Raw genomic sequence first — 26,744 nt, 5'->3', positions numbered from 1 at the left:
ATTATTTCTTTGTTCTAAGACAAGGACTAGTAAATGATTATAAGTAGGGCAAACAGACTGACACCTATTCTTACATCAAAGCCCTTTACAGACACAGCTTGAAAAATCAGGCTGTAAATATTAGCAGTAATAAATGCATATCCACCACATTCTGTGCTCTACCTGCTCGTGCAAGAAAGCCAGGGGCTAATGATCAAGACACTCTATGATAATTTAAAGTTCAGGAATTGCCTTGAGGTCATTTACTCCAGTCAAAGCTAACCTTTCTGACAGAACTGGTTGTTATGCAGTTTATGTGGATTTCTGAAATTATGCTTAAATTCTTCAAGATCATGAAATGTCATTTTTATTTTGTGATTAATAATATTAAATTGGAAGCACAGAGAGACCACATCATGGCCAAGGTCAAAGCCGAATGGAATTCATTCCTTTATCTGTGTGTCATCTCTGATTCTATCTGTAACTTTATCAAGTACATGTAAATTGTTTAAACTATCTGTCTAACCATCTACCAGCCATTAAAAGAGCATGCTACAGCTTTTCCCATTTGAAGAAATACAAAAATACTACTTATCTTTTGGATGGGAAAATAAACGTGGAAATCAGCTTCTAAAAGGTAGTATGTAACACAGTCTTCAACAGACTTAATTTCTTTTTAAAATTAGAAATAAAATACAGCCTTAATCAGTTCTGCAAATCAAAATTTCTCTCTAAGGATAACTGATATCCCACATAGATGGACTTGGTAAAGTGCTCAGAGATGACAGAACATACATAAAGATGAGATATTTTCTCACCCTGGAAATTTTTAATATAAGGAAGCTAATAAATTCTACAGAGTTGTAAATCAAATCACTAGAATTCTTTTCCCATTAAGAATTCAAGCCTAATTAATGCTAATAAAGAAAATTAATTGGCATGGTGTTTATGTGGATCCTGCATGTCTTCCCATGGAGCTTTCTTCATCTTTATAAATATCAAATGTGATAATAATATGACATTAAAAACCCATTGCTTGCTGCTATCTCTAGGCTGTGTCTCAACTACAAACTTTCTAGATGAACAGAGTGAAATAGTGAACCATGTGTTAAGATTAATGAACTCTGGCTGTCTGGCATAGAGAATATACTATACAAGTGATTCACTTTGTTCATATAATTTGAATTTTTCTGCTTTATAGCCCATCAATGTTAATCATAAAATAATTAGAATGTTTCCATTTGAGTAAAAAAGAATCTTATGAATAGTTTTTAAGTAGAGTTTGGTAGTCAAATGACTCAATGATTTTGATTTATGTTTTATTTGCCTATATCGATTTCATGAACATCAACTACATTTTGGTGATTCTTTAATTATACACAGATGACTCTTATTTTGAATGACAAGTAGGATCCCAAGAGTCAATGTGGGGTGACCTTAGCTGAGACTCACCGCAGTGGAGTTATGGAAACTGAAGAGCCCACCCATCTTCTGCAGCCAGGCAGGAACACCAGTGGAACAATAGAGACTACAATCCACCCATGAAACTTTCTACCCAAAGTTTATTCTGCCTGCAAGAAATGCAGGAACCAGGGACAGATGGTAGAGCAGAGAGTGAAGGAACTGTCAAGCAATAAACTGCGCAGCTAGAGACCCTTCCAAAGGGCAAGCACCAATTCTTGACACTATTAAGGATACTCTGTTATGCTTGCATATAGGAGCCCAGTATGGCTGTTCTGAGAGGCTCAACCCATCAGCTAACTGACATAGATGTGGAGACACACATTCTAACATTGGACAGAATTTCAAGACTTTTATGGAAGAGTTGGGAAAAGATTGAGGGCCCAGAAGGGGTTAAGAACTCTGTCAAGTAACCTGGACCCTTGGGGACTTTTAGAGACTAAACCACCAACCAGGGAGCATGGGTAGAAACTAGCCACTCTGTGTCCTGCACATATATAGCAGATGTGCAGCTCAGTCTTGGTGTGGTTCCCCAACTGGAGCAGAGGTTATCACTAAAGCTGTTGCTTGTCCTTAAAATCCGTTCCCCTTACTAGGCTGTCTTGTCTGGCCTCAGTTGGAGAAGAAGCAACTAGCCATGGAGAGATTCTACACGCCCAGGTGGGACTCAACTCTTTCAGAGGAGTAGGGGAGGAAGATCTAGAATAAGGACAGTGGGAGGAAGGGACCAGGAGGGGTACATCAATTGGGATGAAGGAGAATGGGTTGGGGATGGGGGCATCCACGTGGAGATGGGGTAGGGAGGGGAAGAAGTGTGGGATGTGGAGCAGTTGGAGGGTGGATGGGGGTATGGGAAATGGAATATGGAGTGTAAGAAATAAATTAATAATAAAATAAAAATAGAAACTACAATAATAATATTTAATAATTATCATTAATGTTAAAGATTAAAGTGCATGTCTTTTTGACTAATACATAGTAGTTAATGTCTATAATAGAATTTGAGGGGCTGAATTAGCAGGATTGCTAAAAGTTCAGTGCAAGATGTGGCTATATAATTCAGCTTAGTCTCAAAAACTGAAAGCAAAAAGTAACATCAAATAACTCCTCTAGATATATCCCAGTTAATGTTTTTAGCAGATGTAAATATTTTTGGAAAACATAATAAACAAATTTCTGAAAAATATAATAAAAATCTCTGAACACATATTATATATAATTAATACGTGGTGTTTATTCTTCTCAATGTGATTTACCTGAAGTTGTTGTCATGTTTTAACTCTAAATCTAATGATACAAAATACCACAAATCATCTCAAGTTTATCTGACTAGGAAGTTTTTTCATTAGTTAAAAAATATTTTCCATCCTGTCATCTACTGGAATTATAAGTTCTTGTTTCAGGGTTATCTACTGCAGTTAAATATATAATAAGCTTTGTCATGCAATCTACAAGTATTTAGGGGCAGCAAGATGACTTGCCACACCAGCATAATGACTTACATCCAAGAATCTCCAGTGGATGGACGGAAGTAATACAGGAGAGTTGTCCTTTGATCTCCACAGGTGTATCTTGATGCACACACACACATAGACACACACACACATTCACACACACACTAATAATAATAATAATAATAATAATAATAACACAACAACATCAGTGAATGAATCAAAATAAATGTAATTATGTCTAAAAAATACTCATATGCGAAAATCATTTGAGGTGACACTTTGATCATTGTTGCAAGGTGGTAGCACGTGACATCACATTAGGGACCACCACTGCTTACTCCTCTGAGACAGATAATAACACTAACATCCATTAACAACATTTTAAAATTGATAAAGGAATTGCTATAATAGTTGTCAATATGTTACCCTTTAAACCATATGCATATATCTGTATGTGCGTATATATATATATATATATATATATATATATAACAATAGTGATGAAAATACAAACACAATTTTGTCTTAAAGAGGGGACACAGGAAGGGCTGGAGGTGGAAAAGAGGGACATAAATGATATAGACACAAGATTTAAGTATAAACTTTTCGAAAGAACTAAAATTATTAAGTAAAAAAACTCACCATAATTCAAATTTTTGTATAGAGATAATATTAAATATCCTCAAGCAAACACATATCACTCCGACTCTGACAGTGACAGTGTACACAAGACCTGTTTAAGTTCAAACCAAAAACCTTCCAGAGAAGGAGAAATAGGCAACAAGTATCATCCCTAACTAAGAAGCAATTTACAAATATGCACAGCAAAAGAGAAAATTAGCTTTTTTGGAGTTTCACTTCCTATATCAACCAGTATCATAACTCCATGCCCAGAGGGGTTGGCCAACACAAAATAGGCTCCATTTTTCTTTGCTTGTTTTGTTTTTATGTATATTTCTTGTTTTTCTTTTTGTATTTTTAATATATTTGTATTTATTTTGGTGTTGTTTCTTTGAAACTTTTGTGGATTTTTTTTTGTTTTCCTTTTTCCAGAGAGAGAAAGAGAGAGAGAGAGAGAGAGAGAGAGAGAGAGAGAGAGAGATGTATATAAAGAGATATCATGAGATTGTCTAGATAGGGAGGAGGGCCACCCACAGACTTGGAGGAGAAAGAATATGATCAAAATATATAGAATGAAAAATACTATTTTAAATAAAATTACTTTATTTTAAAATATGTTTAAAATTTTAATAAAATTAAAATAAGAAAATTAATAGTTTAATTCAAGAAATAAAAATCAATTCATAAGAGAAAGTAAGGTTAACTATATATAACAATTACTTTAAAAACATTCTATTCACCTAAAAAACAATTATTTTATTATTAGAAACAGCTGCATTCCTAAAAATCATTACTTTTCTGAAACATGAACTTGGCTTTTAATTCTTTGAATGTTTGGGAAGTATCTTTTATATGTACTATGCTGTTACCAAACTTTCTTTAATAATATTTCAGTAATTTTTATATTGAATTTTTCATGTAAATTACCATAGAAAGTATAAAATGCACAACCTATTTTATCCTCAAGAATATTAGCAGGTTGATTCATAGTAACTAAAATTCAGGAAGGAGTGCTGGGTGATACACTACAAAGCAGGGACAGGCAATGTGAAATGCCTATGGAAGCCCATTGAGAAACCTGGGGTTGGGGAGGAGGATGGGCCATAAGGAGAGAGGAAGTATGTGGCAAGGCTGGAGAATGCAGGCACTCTACAATGCTTTAGCAGTAACTAAACTGTTACAGCAAGCTGCATTGCTTCAGGGAGAAAAATTAATTTACAGAAATATCTGTGTATGCAGAAATATATTGTAAGTATATGTAGGAGGTAAATATAAAGTATTATTTTGAGACATAAATAACTCACTAGAATATGTTAACATTGTCTAAAAATATAAGTCCAATATAGGAATGGCATATTTTCTCTTTTACTAGGATGACTATTACAGAAAAAATATAGCCCTCGATGGATTAATCAGTGATGGCGAATGCACCTTCTATGTTCAACATTACCATCTTTGGATATATTTCTAATAATCTGCATAAATGTAAATTATAAAATATTTACAATATGACTAGCATGTACAGACTCTACTATTACTATATTGAGGAATCTCATTGATGTTCATACATGAAGTTCTATCTCATTGCGAAATTCTATCTCACTTTTCTTTATTTCAATTTAGGATTACAAACTTAAAATGAGGCAAACTTTCTTTTAACTTTCTACCTTGGAAGTCCCAGTCCGTGGTTAAACAAATCAATTGCTTTTAGACCTCTGACAAGGCACACATCCTAGCAGGGAACATGAAACAAAATCAGGCAGCCAGGTTGTGGGGAGCAGGTGTGGCAGCAGTCCCAAGAAGGCGCCAGGGACTGCAGCTAAGTCTTATGACTTGCACCTGACTTCCTCATACATCTGAATATAAGCCACAAACATCTTGAGAGCTGCGCAGGTGTACCAGGTTACTGGCGAAGCCATTTTGGTGGAGATATGCCCCTCCTGCCCTGATTAGCTGAAGCTGCGTACCTGGTGAGGTGATGTGGCCTGCTGTGAGTGGATGGGAACTGATAGTATATAAGAGTGAGAGGCCCAGGGCTCGAGGTCTTTCACCTACACAGTCAATGCACAGCCCAATAAACGTGTGCAGAAGGATCCTATTGTGGTGTCTTTCTTGCTGGCGAGTCAGGCGTCCCACACCAGGTTATAGAAGCTGGGCCATGAAGCTGAGTGCAAGTGGAACATGGAGCTGGCCATAGCTGGATCACAGAGCTGGGTACTATAGTGCACACCTGTAGTTCCAGATACTTTGGAGACTGAGGTAGGAGAAAGATAACTTAAATCCAGGAGTTCTCAGCTACAGGATGTTATGCTGATTCAGTGTCCTGATTATGTTCAGTGCCAATATGGTCCTGGGAGCAAAGGCCAACAGGTTGACTAAGCAGTCCAGGTTGAAAAAGAAGTGAGGTTACAACTTCAGTTGCTCCTTCACAGAAACAACTTTCATTCCCAAGTGTGTAGGTTTTGAGATGCACATAAACAAGGTAGCACTTTTTTTAAGGTGCCATTTCTTTGCTGTCAGTCCATTCTAGATGCTTTCCAGTGCCAACACAAATCTTTATCTGGGCTCCCTGTGTAGCATGTTTTCTGAAATGATTGATCATTTCTTTTGCCAATTTGGTAGCTCTAGAAATTATGTTTCTAGGATTTCCTTTCCTCTGTGGGGCAGGGAGAAGGTTTTAAGGGACAAAAGGGGACTTACATGAGCTAGAGACACAGATGTGAAACCACAGACTCTAACTCAGGAAAGTTGGGATCAAGTGTACTTAGTGAGCTTTGGGTCATTTGCTGCACCCTGCAGTTACTGGGAAAGACTTCCTGATTCACACTGCTGTCCTACAGTGACTCTATGCTCTTCATCATAGCTTTACTCATAGATAGACAAAAGCAGCATCACCTTATCATGTACATGTCCATCATCATGTGCTTTCTGGTACCAACTCCCTGAATTAATTCCTTCTGCATGTTTGTAAGCAAAATTCCTGAGAGAAACAACTCAAGGGAGGAAAAGTAGGTTTGCTCATGGTTTCAGGGGTTAGAATCCACCACAGTGAGGAAGGCTTGGTAAAGTGTCTTAGTCTGTGGTGATAAAAGCTTGTACTGACTGCTGTTTGTATCACAGAGGGCCAGGTAACAGGGTGCATGGCTGAATGCACTGAAACCACAAGCCATGTACTCAAATGTAATCACTCACTTGGCTAGTCTCAGCAATTGCACATTCTTCATAGTAACTTCAGAAACCGAAGACTGGCGATTCAAAGTAAACTTCTGTAGAAGACACTTCAGATTTGGAACTAACACCTTCTTCTTATGATAGAAATTATTACATTGTATCTTTTTCACCACTGCATCTTGGAAATAGAGCACACTACTTCCTTTTTGACTTCTACAGTAATCTATGCCAAAGGTTTGTCTTGAGACTTGGAGACCTTGGATTTTGTCCTTTGAGCAAACTGTAACCACCACAGGACATATATTCAAAGGAGATCAAATCAATGGACTAAATATACATCTGGACCCTTCCCAATAGTTAGGAAATAAAAACAATGTAAGTTTTAGTCAACTGATGATGAATTGAGGGAGAAAAAGTGGGGCATGTGCACCACGAAACACTACAAATTCATTCAAACAAATAAAACCCTGACGTCTACATTTAGATGGAAGTTTAGATCATTATGTTTAGACGGGTATAAAAACAAATATCAGTACTCACTAATGTTTCAAGTTAGAGAATTGTCCTAAGCTCAAGAGAAGGACAGAAATTACTAGAAGCTGGAGAGAGTTCAGTTGAGAAGGTGGTGAGAAAAGGTGGTAGTTAAAATAATTAAAATTATATTGAAGTAAGAAATTCTTTAATTTTTGTAAAAAAATTATGTGCTTTTACTTAATATGTGTGTGTTTTGTCTACAAGTATGTGTGTCTGTGCACCGCAAGTATTCAGTGCTCACAAAATGCAGAAGAGGACACCAGACACACTTGGAGCTGGAGTTATACATGGGTGTTACAGTCAATATGTTTGATGGTAATTGAACAGTGTCCTCTGGAATAACTAGAGTGCTTCTAACCACTGAACTATATTTCCAGCCCCGGAACTAAGATATTCTATGCATAACTGTATAATCAGTTGACTTTTGATAATGATTATATATAGTATATTTCAAAAAACAAGCAGAAAGTATTTTGAATGCTTCTATCATAAGAATATTATAAATGAAAAGATAGGCAGGATTGACTCTTTCAAGCATTAAATCACATGGATATAAGTCCAAGAAATGCTTAAGATATTGAGAGTGATGCCTAGCATGTACCAACACATTGTATATAATTTCAAGCATAAAAAAACAAAACAAAAAATCTGCATGATATCCCATTATGGTACTATGTATATGTTAAATAAAGAAAATGAATTAAATAAAAGAATACAAAGATAAAATACTGAGAGTTTATGTCTTGGGGAATGGTCTTCATACATTTTGTATGTTGAGATAGATTTGGTTTTTTGAAGGCCAAGGGCTGAATGCCAAACTTAAGAATGTGTCCTCAAAGCCAGGCGTGGTGGCGCATGCGAGGCAGAGGCAGGTGGATTTCTGAGTTTGAGACCAGCCTGGTCTGCAAAGTGAGTTCCAGGAAAGCCAGGGCTGTACAGAGAAGAGAAACCCTGTCTAAAAAAAAAAAAAAAAAAAAAGAAAGAAAGAAAGAAAGAAAGAAAATTGTGTTCTCAAAACCCATCTATTAGAGACTTGGTAAACAGTGCTGGGTGATCTTTCCTTAGACACCATGTTTCTGTAAAATTAATGCTATGTGGTCAATGACTTTTCAAACTGCTTCAAGTAAAGTGTTCTTGTATAGAAGCTGATTATCTCAGTTGTCTCATTACAACAAGAGCAGCTGATGAGCATGGCAGAGGTAAAACAATAGATTTCTATTGATTGTTTGTTTTCTTCTAGACAAGTTTCTCAAACATTAGACTATCAATGTGTTTACATAAGAATATTACTTCGAAGCAGTCTCAGGTCTCTGAGACATAACATGAGATGTATGGAGGCTTTAACAGGTTTTAAAGGAGATGTAGTATAATGTTATCCCTTTGTTGAAAGGTATAATGGGAATTTGTACAGGGATTGACTGTCAATAGAAGTAAGGCGAAATGATGCATACTTTTCTTTATATGGCACATTCACTGAAAGTCATCGCCTGAGGTAACAAATTTTTGTCTTTATATTGATGACTCTTAGTGCTTTCTCAGGAAACCTTCTGCTGACCTGAAACACCTGAGAGTGAAATTCATCAGGATTTCGCATACTAAAATGGTATTTAAATGTCACCGAAAATTCTAGCAGGATTTTTGCACTTTACAGGAGGAAGAGTTGAGAAGAGTTCATGACTGAAGGCAGCTTTGATGGATGGTAGGACTGACAGTCACACCTGCTTAGAATACAGAATTAGCAAAAGCTTGGCAGCATAAATTTTAAGAGCAATTTGGGTAGGATCAAGGGTTCGGGAAGCCATTTCCCATCTGTCCATCTAGGGCAATGGGCAGTGAATAGAGCAGAGAAACAGGGATTTACAGCCAAATGTAAACTATACAAAAGTACATGTTACTAATACAAACACTCCAGGAAAAAAAATTACGAGTTTCTAGCAAAGAGTAGACTGAAATATGTATCCCTTTTCCTTGTGTCATCCTTTGTCAGAAATTCAATCAACTCATTTGGAGATGGAAAGAACTGAGCATGTTACTATTACAACAAAAAAACCTTTCAATTCCATGAGGTTGCTGTGCTCAGCACTGGCAGGTGGTCTTCTGAATGCTAGGCTCTGTATTGTCTTCTCTCTAGTGAGTAATAAGCTGGTAGGAACATGTCCTGAGTCACTGCCTATTCAACAGACCCAGCCAGAACCATGAGACAAAACAAAGAGTAAGTTATCCCAATGTTAACTTTTATATCACTTGCTTTCAACGGTTAAGTTTCAACAGTATGGATACTAATGTTGCGGGAAAATAGGAAATAACTATTTTTGTTTTGTGGAAGCCTATTTTTAATGTTGGCACATGCCTACACTAATTAATTTTGTAATCATTTTTATATTTCTCCTAAATAGGATTTCACATTTAATTAACTTAACTAACCACATAAAATGTGTCATTTTGCTACAGTCATTCTCATAACAGATTTACTATCCTTCAATATGATGACACAACCAGATAAAAAATGACAGGCAGTTTTTTCTTTTATTGAATATTTTCTTTCTTTTCATTCCAAATGTTATCCCATTTCCAGGTCTCCCCTCCATAAGTCCCCTATACCACTGCCTATAGGCTGGTGCTCCCCTACACATCCACCTTCCCACCCTGACATTCTCCTACACTGGGACATTGAACCGCTTCAGGCCCAAGGACCACTCTTTCTACTGATGTCCAACAAGGCCATCCTCTGCCACATATGAAGCCAGAGCCCTGGGTACCTCCCTGTGTATTATTTTGTTGGTGGTCCAGTTCCCAGGAGCTTAAGGGACTCTGGCCCTTTGACACTATTGCTTCCTTCATGGGGCTGCAAACCTCAGCTCCTTCAGTCCCTTCTCCAACTCCTCCATCTGCGACCCCACACTCAGTCTAATGGTTGGCTGAAAGCATCCACCTCTATTTTTGTCAGTCCATGGCAGAGCCTCTCAGGAGACAGCCATATATGGTTCCTATCAGCAAACAATTCTCTGCATCCACAAGAGCATCCACAAGAGATCTGGTGACTATATATGGGATGTATCCCCAGGTGGGAAACTGTCAAGATGGCCTTTCCTTCAGTATCTGTTCCACACTTTGTCTCCATTATTTCTTCCTGTGAGTATTTAGTTCCCCCTTCTAAGAAGAACTGAAGCATTCACACTCTGGTCCTCCTTCTTCTTGAGGTTCATATGGTCTGTGAATTGTATCTTGGGTATTCTGAACTTTTGGACTAATATCCACTTATCGGTGAGTGAATACCATGTGTGTTTTTTTGTGACTGGGTTACCTCACTGAGGAAGATGTTTTTAAGTTCCATCCATTAGCATGCAAATTTCATGAGTTTATTGTTTTTAATAGCTGAATAGTATTCCATTATGTAAATGTACCACATTTTCTATATCAACTCCTCTGTTGATGGACATCTGGGTTGTTTCCAGTGTCTGGCTATAATGAATATGGCTGTTATGAACATAATGGGGCATGTGTCCTTATTACATGTTGGAGCATCTTCTGGATATATGCCCAGGAGAGGTATAGCTGGGTCCTCAGGTAGTACTATGTCGAATTTTCTGAGAAACCACCAGACTGATTTCAAGAGTGGTTGTATCAGTTGGCAATCCTACCAGCACTGGAGAAGTGATCCCCTTTCTCCATATCCTTTCCTGGATCTGTTGTCCCCTGAGTTTTTGATCTTAGCCATTCTGACTTGTGTGACTTGGAATCTCAGGATTGTTTTGATTTCAATCTTGTATCAGTTGAAGCCTGTTTTGTGACAGATTATCTGGTCAGTTTTGGAGAAGGTACCATGAGATGCTGAGAAGAATGTAGAGTCTTTTGATTTAGGATGAAATGTTCTATAGATATCTGTTAAATTCGTTTGGTCCATAACTTATGTTAGTTTCAGTATGTCTCTGTTTAGTTTGTGTTTCCATGATCTGTCCATTGATGAGAGTGGGGCATTTAAGTCTCACACTATTATTGCCCGAGGTGCATTGTGTGCTTTGAGATTTAGTAAAGTTTCTTTTGTGAGTGTGTATGACCTTGAATTTAGATCATAGATATTCAGAATTGAGAGTTCTTCTTGGTAGATTTTTTTTTCCTTTGATGAGTATGAAGTGTCTTTCCTAGTCTATTCTGATAACTTTTGGTTGAAAGTGTATTTTATTCTATATTAGAATAGCTACTCAAGCTTGTTTCCATTTGCTTGGAAAATTATTTTCCAGCCCTTTAATCTGAGGTAGTTTCTGTTTTTGACACTGAAAACAGCACTTTCCTGTTTGCAGCCAATCACTGGGTCCTGTTTATATATCCAATCTGTTAGTCTATGTCTTTTTATTGGGAAATTGATGTTAAGAAATATTAACAGAGATTGATGCTTCTTGTTATATTTGTTTTGAGAAGTGGAATTATGTTTGTGTGACTATCATCTTTTGGGTTTGTTGAAAGATTACTTTCCTGCTTTTTCTAGGGTGTATTGGAATTTTCCATCTATTATCCTGTGTAGGTCTGTACTTGTTGAATGATATTGTATAAATTTTGTTTTGTCATCGATTATCTTGTTTTCTTCGTCTATGGTAATTGAGAGTTTTGCTGGGTATAGTAGACTCCACTGGCATTTGTGTTCTCTTAGGGTCTATATGACATCTGTCTAGGATCTTCTATCTTTCATAGTCTCTGGTAAGAAGTCTGATGTAATTTTGACAGGTCTGCCTTTATATGTTACTTGACATTTTTCCCTTACCAATGTAAATATTCTTTGTTTTGTGCATTTGGTGTTTTGACTATTATGTGATGGGAGTAATTTCTTTTCTGGTACAATCAATTTGGAGTTCTGTAGGTTTCTTGTATGTTTATAGGAAACTCATTAGGTTAGAGAAGTTTTCTTCTATAATTTTGTTGAAGATATTTACTGGCCTGTAATTTTTTTTTAGATTTCTTTATTAGATATTTGCTTTATTTACATTTCAAATGTTATCCCCTTTGCTAGTTTCTCCTCCAAAAATCCCCTATCCCCTCCCCCTCCCCCTGCTCCCCAATCTATCCACTCCCACTTCCTGACCCTGGCATTCCCCTATACTGGGGCAAAGAACCTTCACAATACCAACGTACTCTCCTCCCATTGATACCTGACTAGGCCATTCTCTGCTACATATGCAGCTAGAGCCACAAGTCCCACCATGTGTTTTCTTTGATTCGTGGTTTATTCCCAGGAAGCACTGGGGTTACTGGTTACTTCATATTGTTGTTGCTGGAAAGAACCTAGATGTCCCTCAAGAGAGGAATAGATACAGAAAATGTGGTACATTTACACAATGGAGCAGTACACAGCTATTTAAAGCAATAAATTTATGCAATTTTTAAACAAATCGATGGATCTGGAAGATATCATCCTAAGTGAGGTAACCCAATTACAAAAGAACACACATGATATGTACTCACTGATAAGTGAATATTATCCCAGAAATCCAGAATACCCAAGATACAATTTGAGTTGAGAATCTTTGCTTTCTTCTATACCTATCATGCTTAGGTTTGGTATTCTCATTGTATCCTGGAGTTCGTAGATGTTTTGGGTTAGGATCTTTTTGCATTTTACATTTTCTTTGACTGTTTTGTCAACATTTTCTAGGATATCTTCTGCACCTGAGATTCTCTCTTCTGTCTGTTGTATTCTGTTAGTGGTGCTTGCATCTCTGACTCCTGATCTTTTTCTTTAGGTTTTCTATCTCCAGGGTTGTTTTCCTTTGTGATTTCTTTATTGTTTTTATTTCCATTTTTAGATCCTGAATTGTTTTGTTCAGTTACTTCACCTGTTTGTGTTTTCCTGTAATTTTCTAAGGGTTGTTTGTGTTTACTCTTTAAGGTCTTCTACCTGTTTTCCTGTGTTCTCTTGTATTTCTTTAAGGGAGTTTTTGTTGTTGTTGTTGTTGTTGTTTTGTTTTGTTTTTAATTTTATTTATTTTTATTAGGTATTTATTTCATTTACATTTCCAATGCTATCCCAAAAGTCCCCCACCTGCTCCCTCACCCACTCCTCCACCCACCCACTCCCACTTCTTGGCCCTGGCATTCCCCTGTGCTGAGACAGATAAAGTTTGCATGACCAATGGGCCTCTCTTTCCACTGATGGCCGACTAGGCCATCTTCTGATACATATGCAGCTAGAGACTCAAGCTCCGGGGTGTACTAGGACACTTTGCCCCTTCTTAGAAATGGGAACAAAACACCCATGGAAGGAGTTACAGAGACACAGTTTGGAGCTGAGACGAAAGGATGGACCGTCTAGAAACTGCCATATCCGGGGATCCATCCCATAATCAGCCTCCAAACACTGACACCATTGCATACACTAGCAAGATTTTGCTGAAAGGGCCCAGATATAGCTGTCTCTTGTGAGACTATGTTGGGCCTAGCAAACACAGAAGCGGATGCCCACAGTCAGCTATTGGATAGATCACAGGGCCCCCAATGGAGGAACTAGAGAAAGTAACCAAGGAGCTAAAGGGATCTGCAACCCTATAGGTAGAACAACAATATGAACTTAGGGAGCGATTTATGTCATTATTAAAGTCCTCTATCATCATCATGAGATATGATTTTAAATTAAAGTCTTGCTTTTATGGTATGTTGAGGTATCCATGGCTCACTGTTCTGGGAGAAATGGGTTCTGATGATGCCTAGCAGCCTTGGTTTCTGTTGCTTATTTTCTTGCCCTTGCCTCTTGCCATGTGGTTATCTCTGGTGTTAGCTGGTCTTGCTGTCTCTGACTGTGGCTTGTTCCTCCTATAAGCATGCATGTCAGCATTCCTGGGAGACTAGTTTTCTCCTGGCAGTATTTGGGTATGGAGAGCTGTGGCACAGGATCAGCTCTGGGCACAGACAGAAACTGGAAGCCATGACAGGCTTTTTAATCCATTCATGTATATATGCAGTCCTTGATGATCAGGTGAAAAGTAGTCTTTGTTATGAAATATGTTTAAGGGGTGGTCATAAAAAATGAAAAAACTAACCGTAAAGGAAAATAATAAAATAAAGGAGAAAAAGTTCTTAGAACAGAGTAAGCAGGAGTAGGATTATCCATTAATGAGCTTTTTCTTAAACATTTATTTGTTTATTTTATGTATATGACTGCTCTATCTCCATGTACATCTGCATGCCAGAAGAGAGTATCAAGCTCATACTATAGATGATTATCAGTGGTTGTTGGGGATTGAACCCAAGACCTCTGGAAGAGCAGTCAGTGCTCTTAAGAACTAAGCCATCTCTCCAGCCTCAAAATGAGGTTTTAATGTGAACAAAGTGTTATTACCCAGCTATGGAGGTGTGGCTAGATCTAGCTAACTGAGAACACTCAAGAATTTTTTTAATAACTTACTACCACATGCACACTAATAAAAATGTCACTAACAATTTGCTTTCCTGTATGCTAAACAGGAAATGCATTCACTAAGAAATAAAGAATCATTTTAACTATATAGATGAGCTATTTATCACATATATTAGAATAAAAGGTATTTTCAAACTTATTAAAAGATGAATAAATTTTAATAGGTTCAAAAGTTATTCAAGTACAATGCAGATACAGAATCATGAAGGATGTTTTCCTAATCCTATTGAGTATGAGAATTCTTGGTTTGAAAGTTTGGCCAACCCCTCCCATTCTTTGAAACTAAAATGTGTGCAATGAAAGAAAGTAATGGAAAAACTATAGATAGTTGGGAATTGCCCAGAACAGAGAATCTAGAATAAAATACATGAAAACTGGACTCTAGGGTAACATTTTATGAACAAATTATGTTGTTTTCTCTAGTGAATTATAAAAAGGTTGAAAAGGATCACTTCCTTTACTATTGAGCTCTATAATTTTATAAAGATCAAGTAAGTAGTCTGGCTAGCAAGATTCACAAATGTAACTCAGCAGTGCCTTGTTTACTGAATTTTTTGTAAGTGACATAACTTTATTGACAAAATTTTGAGTACACATATATGTCCCTAGACATCCACATTCCCCCAACACATACATGTACACACACACACACACACACACACACACACACACACACACACACCTTAAGAGACTGTGACTATTTTCCATCTGACTCCTCTACTAGTATGTTCATCTTTTAGTCATTAAATCAGAACAGAAAAGACAAGTATACAAATGTGGCTTCAATTTAGATTAAGTATCAAGTAGAATTGTTTGTTCAGAGGGGGGAAATGAGGTCAATTTTCCATACAGATTTATGGCAGTCTAGTCAGATATAACAGTTGGCAGGTAAGAGAGTTTTTACTGAAACCACACAATCACTATAAAGTTGACCTTCAGGATCTAGTACCCTGCAAATGCAGAGCCCAGTTTACCTCCTTTCCCCAGATCCTTCAAATCTTGTTTCCCTTTCTTTCCTATGCATACTGCTTGCCCTCAATCTCCTTCTGTTTATCTATTTTCAAAACTGAATCATTCTTCTTTGCAATACCCAGTACAATAGAAAAGAAAAAAATTCTAGGATCTTGAATTTGGATTGATATAATAACAAGCATCTAGTCAACACCAAATTCATTCTGTAGTCACCCAAATTAAGGGGAAATTATCTTCCACTTTGGAAAAATAACAGCTTTGTAGTTTGAGACATTAACAACTTCAGTGTTAGATCTGACACTCTGAAACTTCTAGAGGAAAGTGGGATATAATGTAGACATAATGTGCTTATAGCATAGGTAAGGGCTTTCTGAGTAAGATTCTAGTCATGCAAGAAATTAAGCCAACAATCAAAACTGGGATAGCATGAAACTAAAAGGTTTTTGTACAGCAAAGAACACTGTTACCCAAAGGAAGAGGGAGACTACAGAATATATATCTGACAATTTGTGACTGTAATATACAAATAATTAAATAAAACTAAAATGTCATGAAAGCAAATAATTGAATTTAAAAATGAACTATGGAAGCAAGTAGATTCTTCTCAAGAGAAGACATAGTAATGGACACTAAACACTTGAAAAAGTGTTCAATGAGCCATGACTATACTCTGGCCTCAGAAGAGGCTTCTGTCTAGTGTTCTCCACTGTGGTAAAATGAAGTTCTGATTGGACCACAATGAGACCAATGAAATCACTAATGTCAATTCAGCAGACTGGGAAGCCAATCAAAGATGGCCTAATCATCCAGAAGCCTGTGACTGTACATTCCTGAGCTTGATACTGAGAAAACATCTTGGCTCAATGAGAGGACAGGCATATGGGCATAACGAAGCAGAAGGGTACTGCCTGGTCTTGTATGCCAGAGAAGGAGAACTGGATAAGAAGAATGAGGATCCTGTGTCAGCTTCTCAAGAGATACCAAGAATTGAAGAAGATTGACCACTATATGTATCAGAACCTGTACCTGAAGGTAAAAGGGAATGTATTCAAAAAGAAGCAGTGTCTCATGGAGCACATGCACAAACTAAAAGCATACAAGGCCCATAAGAAGCCCATGGCCAAGACTCGAAGATCTAAGACCAAGGAAGCATGGAAGCATAGAAAGGAACACTTCTGGATAAAGAAGGGGGAGATCATCAAGACTCTGAACAAGGAGGAAGAGATCAAGAAATAAAGCTTGCATCATGTCTGTGCATAGTGGTCTGGCTGGAGCCTCACATGGATCAATCATTAAAATAAAACAAGCCTTTAAAAAAGAGATAAAGAAAAGAAAACTGTTCTACATCCTTACCTATCAGGTAAATGAAGATTACAACTACACCGAAGGAGAAGAAAAATGTGGCACACATATACAATGTAATTGTATTCATCTATAAAGAAAATTGTAATCAGGAATTTTGGAGAAAAAAATCAATGGATCTGGAAATTATATTATGTAAGTAATTCAAACTCACAAAGTCAAATGCTACATGTTCTCTTTTATGTGTTGCGGAGAGCATACCTCTGTGCTGTGAGGTGTTAGGCAATTAGGATGTTGACAAAAGCTTTGATTTTTAAATATGTTCGGTTTATTCAAATAAACATTCCCTATTGTATTATTCTAATATAAAAGTTAAAAATACATCTCACCACATGGGAACAGTTGATTGGGCAGAAAATACTCGAAGGGGTTCCAGTGCATAATCTCTTCAGTGACGGAGATTTGGAAGCTCACAGGCTCAACCCAAATCCAACATGAAGTTCTTCAGCTGTGGCAGGCTGAGAAGATGACAATAAGGAGTTCCTTGAGAACACTGGGCTGGAAGACATGAGCAAACCTTGCAACAGTTCTCAAAGTTAAACTGCCACTGAAGTCAGGGCCAAACAGAATCTCAAGTCCTCTACTGAAAGGATATCAACACAAGATGCTAGAGAAGCAAAAGCTTTGTCTCCCAGTGTGATATAGAGATCATTTCCATTATTCCAATTTTTGTGTCATTTCACTAGACAGTAGTTTTGTGCCAACAAGGATCATATCTTGAAGTTGGCTCACTAGAGCAATACCACCACCTTGGAGTTAGTTCATTAGCATATAGGGGTTGGCTATATCCAAGCATCTGGGTGACTTGGTTATGGCAGTTGCTTTTAAGGCCCAGCTCATTCTCACCAAGCTGCTTAGTAACAAGCATCTATCTTACATTATATTATTCTAAGTATTTCAAAATGTTTCATCTGCATTCCTCACATGTATGGCACATAGTTTTGAAGTTTGGAAATTGTGTGGTTAAATTAGAGTGACAATATACCAGGTAGTAACATGCCATTAGAGGTGACAGAGTGGCTAGAATAGGCATTACGGAAAGTTCAGGTAGTAGAACACCACGTGATATGAAGGCAAAGGAGAGGAGCACTGGTAAGACTCAGTTCAAATAAGGCTGGGAGAAAGTAGAGAGGTGAGAGGGAGTTAACTAAAACTGAAGATGTAGAAGGAAGCCAATTAGAAACACCATAAGCTATCTAAGAATGGTAATTAAAAGGCCATTTTCTGCTACATATGCAGCCAGAGCCACATGTACACCTTTGTTGGTAGCTTAGTCCCTGGGAGTTCTGGGGGGTCTGGTTGTTGATATTGTTGTTCTTCCTATGGGGTTGCAAACCCTTCAACTCCTTCAGTCCTTTCTCTAACTCCTCTATTATGGATGCCTTGCTCAGTCCAATGGTTGGCTGTGAACATCCGCCTCTGTATTTGTAAGGCTCTGGCAGAGCCTCTCAGGAGACCTTTCAGTATGCACTTCTTGGCATCCACAATAGTGTCTGTAAATGTATATGGGATAAATACCCAGGTGGGACAGTCTCTGGGTGGCCTTTCCTTCAGGCTCTGCTCAACACTTTATCTCCATATTTATTCCTGTGTGTATTTTGTTCTCCTAAGAAGGACTGAAGCATTCACACTTTGGTCCTCCTTATTAAGCTTCATGTGGTCTGTGAATTGTATAGTGGTTATGTGGAGCTTTTGTGCTAATATCCAGTTATTAGTGAGTGCATACCTTGTGTGTTCTTCTGGGATTGGGTTACCTCATCAGGATATTTTCTAGTTCTATCCATTTGCCTAGGAATTTCATGAATTCATTGTTTTTAATAGCTGAGTAGTACTGCACTGTGTAAATGTATCACATTTTCTGTATCAATTCCTCTGTTGAAGGAATTGCTTATGTGAAAAATGCTTACATGGTTTCTCTCTCTCTCTCTCTCTCTCTCTCTCTCTCTCTCTCTCTCTCTCTCTCTCTCCTTTCAAAAACAAATTATTGAGGACATAGATACATGAAAATTGTGAAACAAAGGTTTCTTAATTCTTGGTGAAACTTGTCTGAACCTAAGGTAGAGACAGTGACACAGGCTACTGTAATAGAAGGCTTTGGGGGAACATTATCTGTGTCAAAGAAATAGTGAAAAGACTGGAAAATCTTAGGCACAGGCAGATAACAAACACACACACATCATCATCATCTTCATCATCACATCACATCATATTCAGCAAGGTGAAACACATGTGAAACACAGAGACACATGGAGCATGAAACATACATGTGAATACACATACACAGAGAAAGGCACACACACACATGTGAATACATACAGAGCAAGACAAACAAAAATGCAAATAGACACACACATGCATAACAAATCACACAGAGAGAAAACATTCATGCATAACTACGTGGAGGGGGCAAGTCTCATTCATCTTAGAGTTCTGGGGGTTATAACAGTAATTTTGGTTGTCTTTATGGGTCCCCCCCTTCAGCTTGAATTATTGATCCTAGAAAAAAAGGACTCAGAGCCTATAACTTTAGGTAAACAAGTATAGGGCTGACCATGAACATTTCTGACAAGACTGGGCCAATTAGCTAAGAAGCCCTGCTGGTGGGAGACTAAGCCTGCTTGGCCTTTGTCTCAGGTCAGGCAGGTATGGAAGAAGCCAAAAGTTTGCCATCATCATTATTTATCTGTGCTCGTTTCCCCATCTGTCTGCCTGTAAGGGTTATGTCTAGCTCAAAGTCCCTCACTAGCACAGCTAACATAAAGAATAACCCTTCTGCTTTAGATGGAAAAAAAAAAAGTAATTCAGTTGTAAGTTGATGTTATCTCCTTAAAATGACCAAGACATATTTACCTGGTTGGTTTTAGTCTAGAAGTGTATTCACGGGGTTCATTCCAGAGACAGCCTAATAAGCCAGGGATTCAGCTGAAACCCAGTGTATCCATCAGTCCTCCTGCTGTCTGTGACATTCCACATCACCTCTAAATAAATAAAAGGCAAAATAAATTGCCACTTCTAGTATTATGCCCAGTTCCCATGCCAAATAATTATGAACACACTGGATACTTTGATAGAATGGAATGAGTAGCAAAAATCTATGTTTAATTACAAACTGAAATTCTTACATGGGAATCATTTGACATTCTTAGCTCTTATGTGGTTGGGAAATACAAAAGGCACCTGGCATTCAAAGAGAATATTTAACCTCAGTTCACTTCTCCCAGGTATAAATAGTGGTACAAATGTGTGTATACTTACACAGGAAAAAATAACCGTAACACTTTCATTTCTTGAGAAAGTATGAAGAAATTTAGAAACTTAGAATAATTCGAAGATATCTAGACAAAGAGACTATAATTAGCATTTCAAAGGAAAGGAACAAGGAACAAATAAAGATTTGACATTTGTTATATGATTTTTTCCAAAGTCAATCCTTTTTTCATGTTCAAAATCCTTTAGTAGGAGGCTGGAAAGATAAGTCAGCATTTAAGAACACCAGATGTGCATCCAGAGGACTGCTTTGGTCCCTAGAACCCACATTGGCAGCACACAACTAACTATAACTTATGCTTTAGGGAATCTGATACTCACTTTTAGATTCAGTTTGCACCTGCACACACATGCCATCCATTCACACAGAGAAATACACATACACATACAAAATATACCAAGTATTTTAAAAGTTGATGTGTAAAAAAACAAAAATTTTAAGTAGCTCTGTGGCACCTTAGAATATTTATTTATTCTAGCAAGCAATAATTTTTCATCTCTTATGTTTTGTAAGTGCTAATTTATTCATCCACTTTAGAGACATGTATTCAGTTCATGTATAGTAAGCTGGGACTACAACAGAGAACATACATGACATCTTTTCTAAATCTCTAGGAGGTGAAAAAACTTTATTCCAATAGGGGGAAAATGAAAGTACTATGCAGTCAATTCTTCACAAAAGAAATATATAGTGTATTTAACTTTTAGCAGCTATGTCCAAAATTTTGACATTCTGTCAATGTTTTTATCTATAAAGCTCAGCCACAAGACCCTTCATTCATGTGACAAAAAAAGAAATAAAAGTCATGATGTTTTATGTAAGAGTGATTGTAGATAATTAACATTTTTAATGAACAGAGGCTCTGAATACATTCTGTAACCTAGAGAGGCTAGCTAAACCATATCTCACAGGTGAAATCTGACCTGAACCTCTTCTGTAATGAAAGATTGATTGGAGCTCAATTGTATCAATTTGCTTGCATTATCTATGGATGTTTTCTATGCTACATTGGCAGAGCATTTACTGCTTGCAGTAGAGACCTTTTATCTCTGGAAAGATGCTGAAAACATTGTTTGTCTCTTTGGGGAAGATATTACTAAACCACCTAAGTAGGTAATGAATGAAGGAAGCAGTAGTGCAGAGGGAATGATCAGCTTAAACATGATATTGTTATAGGTACAGGACCAAAAAGCAGTATCCAAATTAATAAAATCAGAAATGAGAAGGGAGAGATAACAAGAGAAGCAATGGAAATTCAAAAAATCATCAGATCCTACTATAAAAGCCTATACTCAACAAAACTGGAAAATCTAGATGAAATGGATGGTTTTCTAGAGAGATGACACACACCAAAGTTGAATCAAGAGCAGGTAAACTATCTAAACAGGCCCATATCATACAAAGAAATAGAAGTCACTAAATACCTCCCAACCAAAAAAGCTCAGGGCTTTTAAAAGCCAGATGAATTTAGTGCAGAATTCTACCAGACCTTTAAAGAAGGCCTGATACCAATTTTCTTCAAACTATTCCATAAAATAGAAACAGAAGGAACACTACCAAACTCATTCTATGAAGCCACAATTACTAATACCTAAACCACACAAGGACCCAACCAAGAAAGAGAACTTCAGACAAATCTTGCTTATGAATATTGATGCAAAAATACTCAATAAAATTCTTGCAAATGGTATCTAAGAACATATCAAAAACATCATTCACCACGATCAAGTAGGCTTCATCACAGGGATGCAAGATTGGTTTAGAATACAAAAATCAATTAACTTAATCAATTAACTTATATAAACTATATAAACAAACTCAAAAAATCACATGATCATCTCCTTAGATGTAGAAAATGAATTTGACGAAAAACAACACTCCTTAATGTTAAAAATATTGGAGAGATCAGAAATCAATGGCCCATACCTAAACACAATAAAAGAAATTCAGTGCAAACCAACAGCCAATATCAAATCAAATGGAGGTACACTTGAAGCAACTCCACTGAAATTGAGGACAAGGATGCCCAATCTCTCCATATCTATACAATATAGTACTCATTAGCTAGGACAATAAGACAACAAAAAGAGATTAAGTCTATACTAATTGGTAAAGAAGTAATAAAGGTATCACTATTTGCAGGTGATACAATAATATACATAGGTGACTCCAAAAATTCCACAAGAGAACTTCTCCAGCAGAGAAACAACTTCAGCAGAGTGGCCAGATATAAAATTAACTCAAATAAATCAGTATACTTGCTTTATACAAAGGATAAACAGACTGAGAAAGAAATTAGGGAAATAACTCCCTTCACAATAGCCACATATAATATAAATTATCTTGAGGTAACTCTAACCAAACAAGAGAAAGTCCTGTATGACAATAACTTCAAGTCCCTCAAGAAAGAAATCAAAGATCTCAGGAATGGAGAGATCTCCCATGCTCATGGGTTGGCAGAATTCACATAGTAAATGGAAAGGCAAAAAAACCTAGAATAGTGAAAACAGTTCTTAACAATAAAAGAACAGCTGGGGGAATCACCATCCCTGACATCAAGCTTTACTACAAAGCAATAGTGATAAAAACTGCATGGCATTGGTACAGAGACAGACACTTTGACAATGGAATAAAATTGAAGACCAAGAAATAAAACCACACACTTACTGTCACTTGATATTTTACAAAGATGCCAAAATGGTCAATAAGACAAATCAGCAACCTACAGATTGGGAAAAAATCTTCACTAACCCCCATATCTGACAGGTGGCTAATATCCAAAATATATAAAGAACTAAAGAAACTAACCACCAAAAAACCCAAACAACCTAATCAAAAAATGTAGTATAGAGCTAAACTGAGAATTCACAACTGAGGAATCTTGATTGGCTGAGAAGCACCTAAGAAATGTTGAAAGTCCTTAGTGATCAGAGAAATGCAAATCAAAATGACCCTGTTATTTCTTCTTATATCAATCAGAATGGCAAGATCATAACCACACATGACAGCACATGTTGGAGAGGATGTGGAGAAATGGAGGCACACTCCTCCATTGCTGGTGGGATTGCAAACTGGTACAACCACTATGGAAATCCATCTGGAGGTTCCTCAGAAAATTGGAAATAGATCTACCTGAATACTCAGCTATACAACTTTTGGGGATATACCCAAAAGATGCCCCACCATGCCACAGGGGCACATGTTCCATTATGTTCATAGTGGCCCTATTTGTGATAGCCAGAAGCTGGAAACAACCTAGATGTCTCGTGACAGAAGAATGGATACAGAAAATGCAGTTCATTTACACAGTAGACTACACAGGTATTAAGAACTAGGGCATCCTGAGTTTTGCAGGCAAATGGATGGAACTAGCAAATATCATCCTGAGTGAGGTAGCTTGGACCCAAAAGGAAGTACATGGTATGTACTCACTAGTAAGTAGATACTACCCAAAACAAAAAGAAAAAGAAAAACAAAAATCATGATTTCATTTTCACTTTCATGTTTTGAACAGTTTATTTTATTCCAGTATTTGTATTTTCATAGATTTAATTAATGGATTTATTCACATTTTAATGGTCCTTGAGCATGTTCATAATAGCTATTTTTGAAGTCTGTACCCTGTGCTTTAGGTATTTGGCATAAACCAGAGTTGCTGAGCACTGGTGTGGCTTTATTGTCCTGACTAATACTGGTTGTGATTTTAGCTAGCATCTTAGCATCATGTTTTCCATGATTTTATTTCTAGGTGTTGATATCTGATCTTGTCCATATTTTGTGAGTTTTCAGGTCCCTGGTTTCATTTAATTTCTCTGAAATTTAGGAGTGGATGGTTGGTGGGAGTTGCTTAGTAAGGATCTCTCCTGATTCCTTGTCAGGTATGACCACTGAGGATAGTGGGTAGAACTTTTCCTAGGTATTGGCACCTGACACATAGGATTGAGGATGGAGTAGGATTGGAGACTGAGAAGATCCACAGGAAAGAGGAAATATGGGTCTACCTTGAGGATCTTTGGACTCTGCAGGCAATGTAGCAAGAAAGACAAGGCAGGCTCCTTTAGGCATTCTGTCACAGCACTGAAGAGACTGGAGAACTGGACTTGAAACATGAAGGGGAATAATGATCTTGCTACCTGATTCCTTAGCTAGAGGGTTTACATGGAGAGAGTGAGTGAGGTGTTGGTGGCTGAGACCAAAAGGTAGTAATGAAGAAAAACTTTCAGAGAATATCTGTTTAGTTCCCTGGGAAAGTGGGCAAGAGGAAAGAAAGATAGTAGGTCTGAGACAAATCTAGCTATAAGACTTGGGAAGTGGAATTGGAGGGTAAGATGGAATGGAAAGCTGCCTACCTGACTCCCTGGTCATGTGGCCAGCAGGTTTCCAGGGAGAGACAATCTTGGGTGTTAGTAATGAGATGATGAAGACAGGTTCCTTTTTAATTTGGGAAATCGATTTTCTTTCTTCTGTTAATTTATATTAAAAGCTGTTAGTTTTTTAATTAGGTATTTTCTTTATTTACATTTCAAATGCTATCCCAAAAGTCCCCCAGACCCTCCCCTACCGACCTACTCCCTCTTCTTGGCCCTGGCATTCCCTGTACTGGGGCATATAAAGTTTGTAAGACCAAGGGGCCTCTCTTCCCAATGATGGCCAACTAGGCCATCTTCTGATACATATGCAGCTAGAGACATGAGCTCTGGGGGTACTGGTTAGTTCATATTGTTGTTCCACCTACAGGGTTGCAGATCCCTTTAGCTCCTTGGGTACTTTCTCTAGCTCCTCCATTGGGGGCCGTGTGACCCAACCAATAGCTGACTGTGAGCATCCACTTCTGTGTTTGCTAGGCCCCGGCAAAGTCTCACAAGAGACAGCTATACCTGGGTCCTTTCAGCACAATCTTGCTGGTGTATGCAATCAACTTCCAACCCAAAGTTATAAAAAAAAAGACAAGGAGGGGGACTTCATACTCATCAAAGGTAAAATCTTCCAAGAGGAACTCTAAATTCTGAATATCTATGCTCCAAATGCAAGGGCAGCCACATTCACAAAAGCTGTTAGTTTTAGCTCTTGGACAACTGCAGGGAATACCAGAGCAGTTCCTTCTCAGAGGCATGTGACTTAATGCCTAGATAAGTAGGGGTGTGGCTCCAGAGTAATTCAGGGATAAATCACTACTTTTTCTCTACCACAGAACAGCAAGAAAAACCCAGAGGAAGAGTCGTTACAGCTGCTCAGCACTTGAGCCACTGACTGTGAGTCTTGGGTTCATGGTGTTCAAAGTCTTGCACTAATCTCAGTGCACTGACAGGACTGCCTTAAAGGAAATACTGTTAAGGTGAATAATACGATTCTAACTCCTGGAAAAACAGAATAGACTCATTTTCTGTTTTGTGCCTCCAAGGGGTGAAAAATAAAGCAGAAAATGTAGGCAGGCTGATTTCATTCTATAATCCTTAATTTTTTGGCAAAACCTTTTAAATTATGAAAGGCCATGTTATCCTGGTAGCAAAGCCACACGAATCTGTAGATGTTATAGATGCGTTAGGTTCTACTTTAAATAAGCAAATTCTTGTAACAAATTTACCTTTCTTCCCTGGCTATTTGGTTTGGTAAAGATAATTGAGGAAATCGCACATTACATTTGTTTTGACTATTGAGCAGTCTGTTATTAAATTGTATTAAATATACAACCTTACTTATAGTATTAGCTATTTTGAAATATTTAAGCTTAATAGAACACACTTTTCATGGCTAAATAAATTTTCACAAGACAGACAGGCCATTTTCCTGAGTAGGAAGTTTTATTAGCTCCAGATTAACATCTCAGTGTCATGTTTTATGTAAAACAATACAACTCTTATCCATGTTATTAAATAGAGACTGTGCATTTCCTTTGCAGGAATACCACAAATCTATTTTTGTGTTTCTGTCAAGTGTGATTTTCCAGGAACACAAGATGTTCTTTGACGTGATTGTGTCTACTATTTCTGTACACCATGAGAATACTATTAACTTCTTTCTATTTTGCTGACATAATTATCTAATGATCAATTAAAATTTCACACACCATTGGTGCTGACAATTTTCTAATTTTACCATTCCTTGGATATTTATTTATACTCTTTCTACATATAGCCTAAAAGCCAAGAAGTGATACAATTTTAACATAAGAGGACTTCCATTTTTGTTATTTATATTATATTTACATATTTATATGTACATATTTACATATTTATATTATATTTACATATTATATTTACAAATATTTACATATTTCCTCTAATTCATTTTAACCAATTAATTAAAAGTTCATTGGTATCATTGTTAATACCTAGATTGAAGAGCAACCAAGTAGAAATCTACTCATGTAATTTACTCTGTAATTTTAATAATGTATACTTACTTTTTGAGAATTATTTTTCCTTTCCTTTCCTTTCCTTTCCTTTCCTTTCCTTTCCTTTCCTTTCCTTTCCTTTCCTTTCCTTTCCTTTCCTTTCCTTTCCTTTCCTTTCCTTTC

At 37.2% G+C, this 26,744-nt stretch overlaps 1 pseudogene; it reads left to right on the top strand.

Annotated features, from left to right (window-relative positions):
• The first annotated feature begins 16,256 nt into the window (after nucleotides 1-16,256).
• On the top strand, nucleotides 16,257-16,833 carry LOC110296814 (annotated as a pseudogene).
• The last annotated feature ends 9,911 nt before the right edge of the window (nucleotides 16,834-26,744 follow it).

This window comes from Mus caroli, chromosome 6, assembly GCF_900094665.2.
Source record: "Mus caroli chromosome 6, CAROLI_EIJ_v1.1, whole genome shotgun sequence".
NCBI lineage: Eukaryota > Metazoa > Chordata > Mammalia > Rodentia > Muridae > Mus > Mus caroli.
Note: the sequence above shows the minus strand (reverse complement) of the source record. Positions and strands in the feature narration are given on the sequence as shown.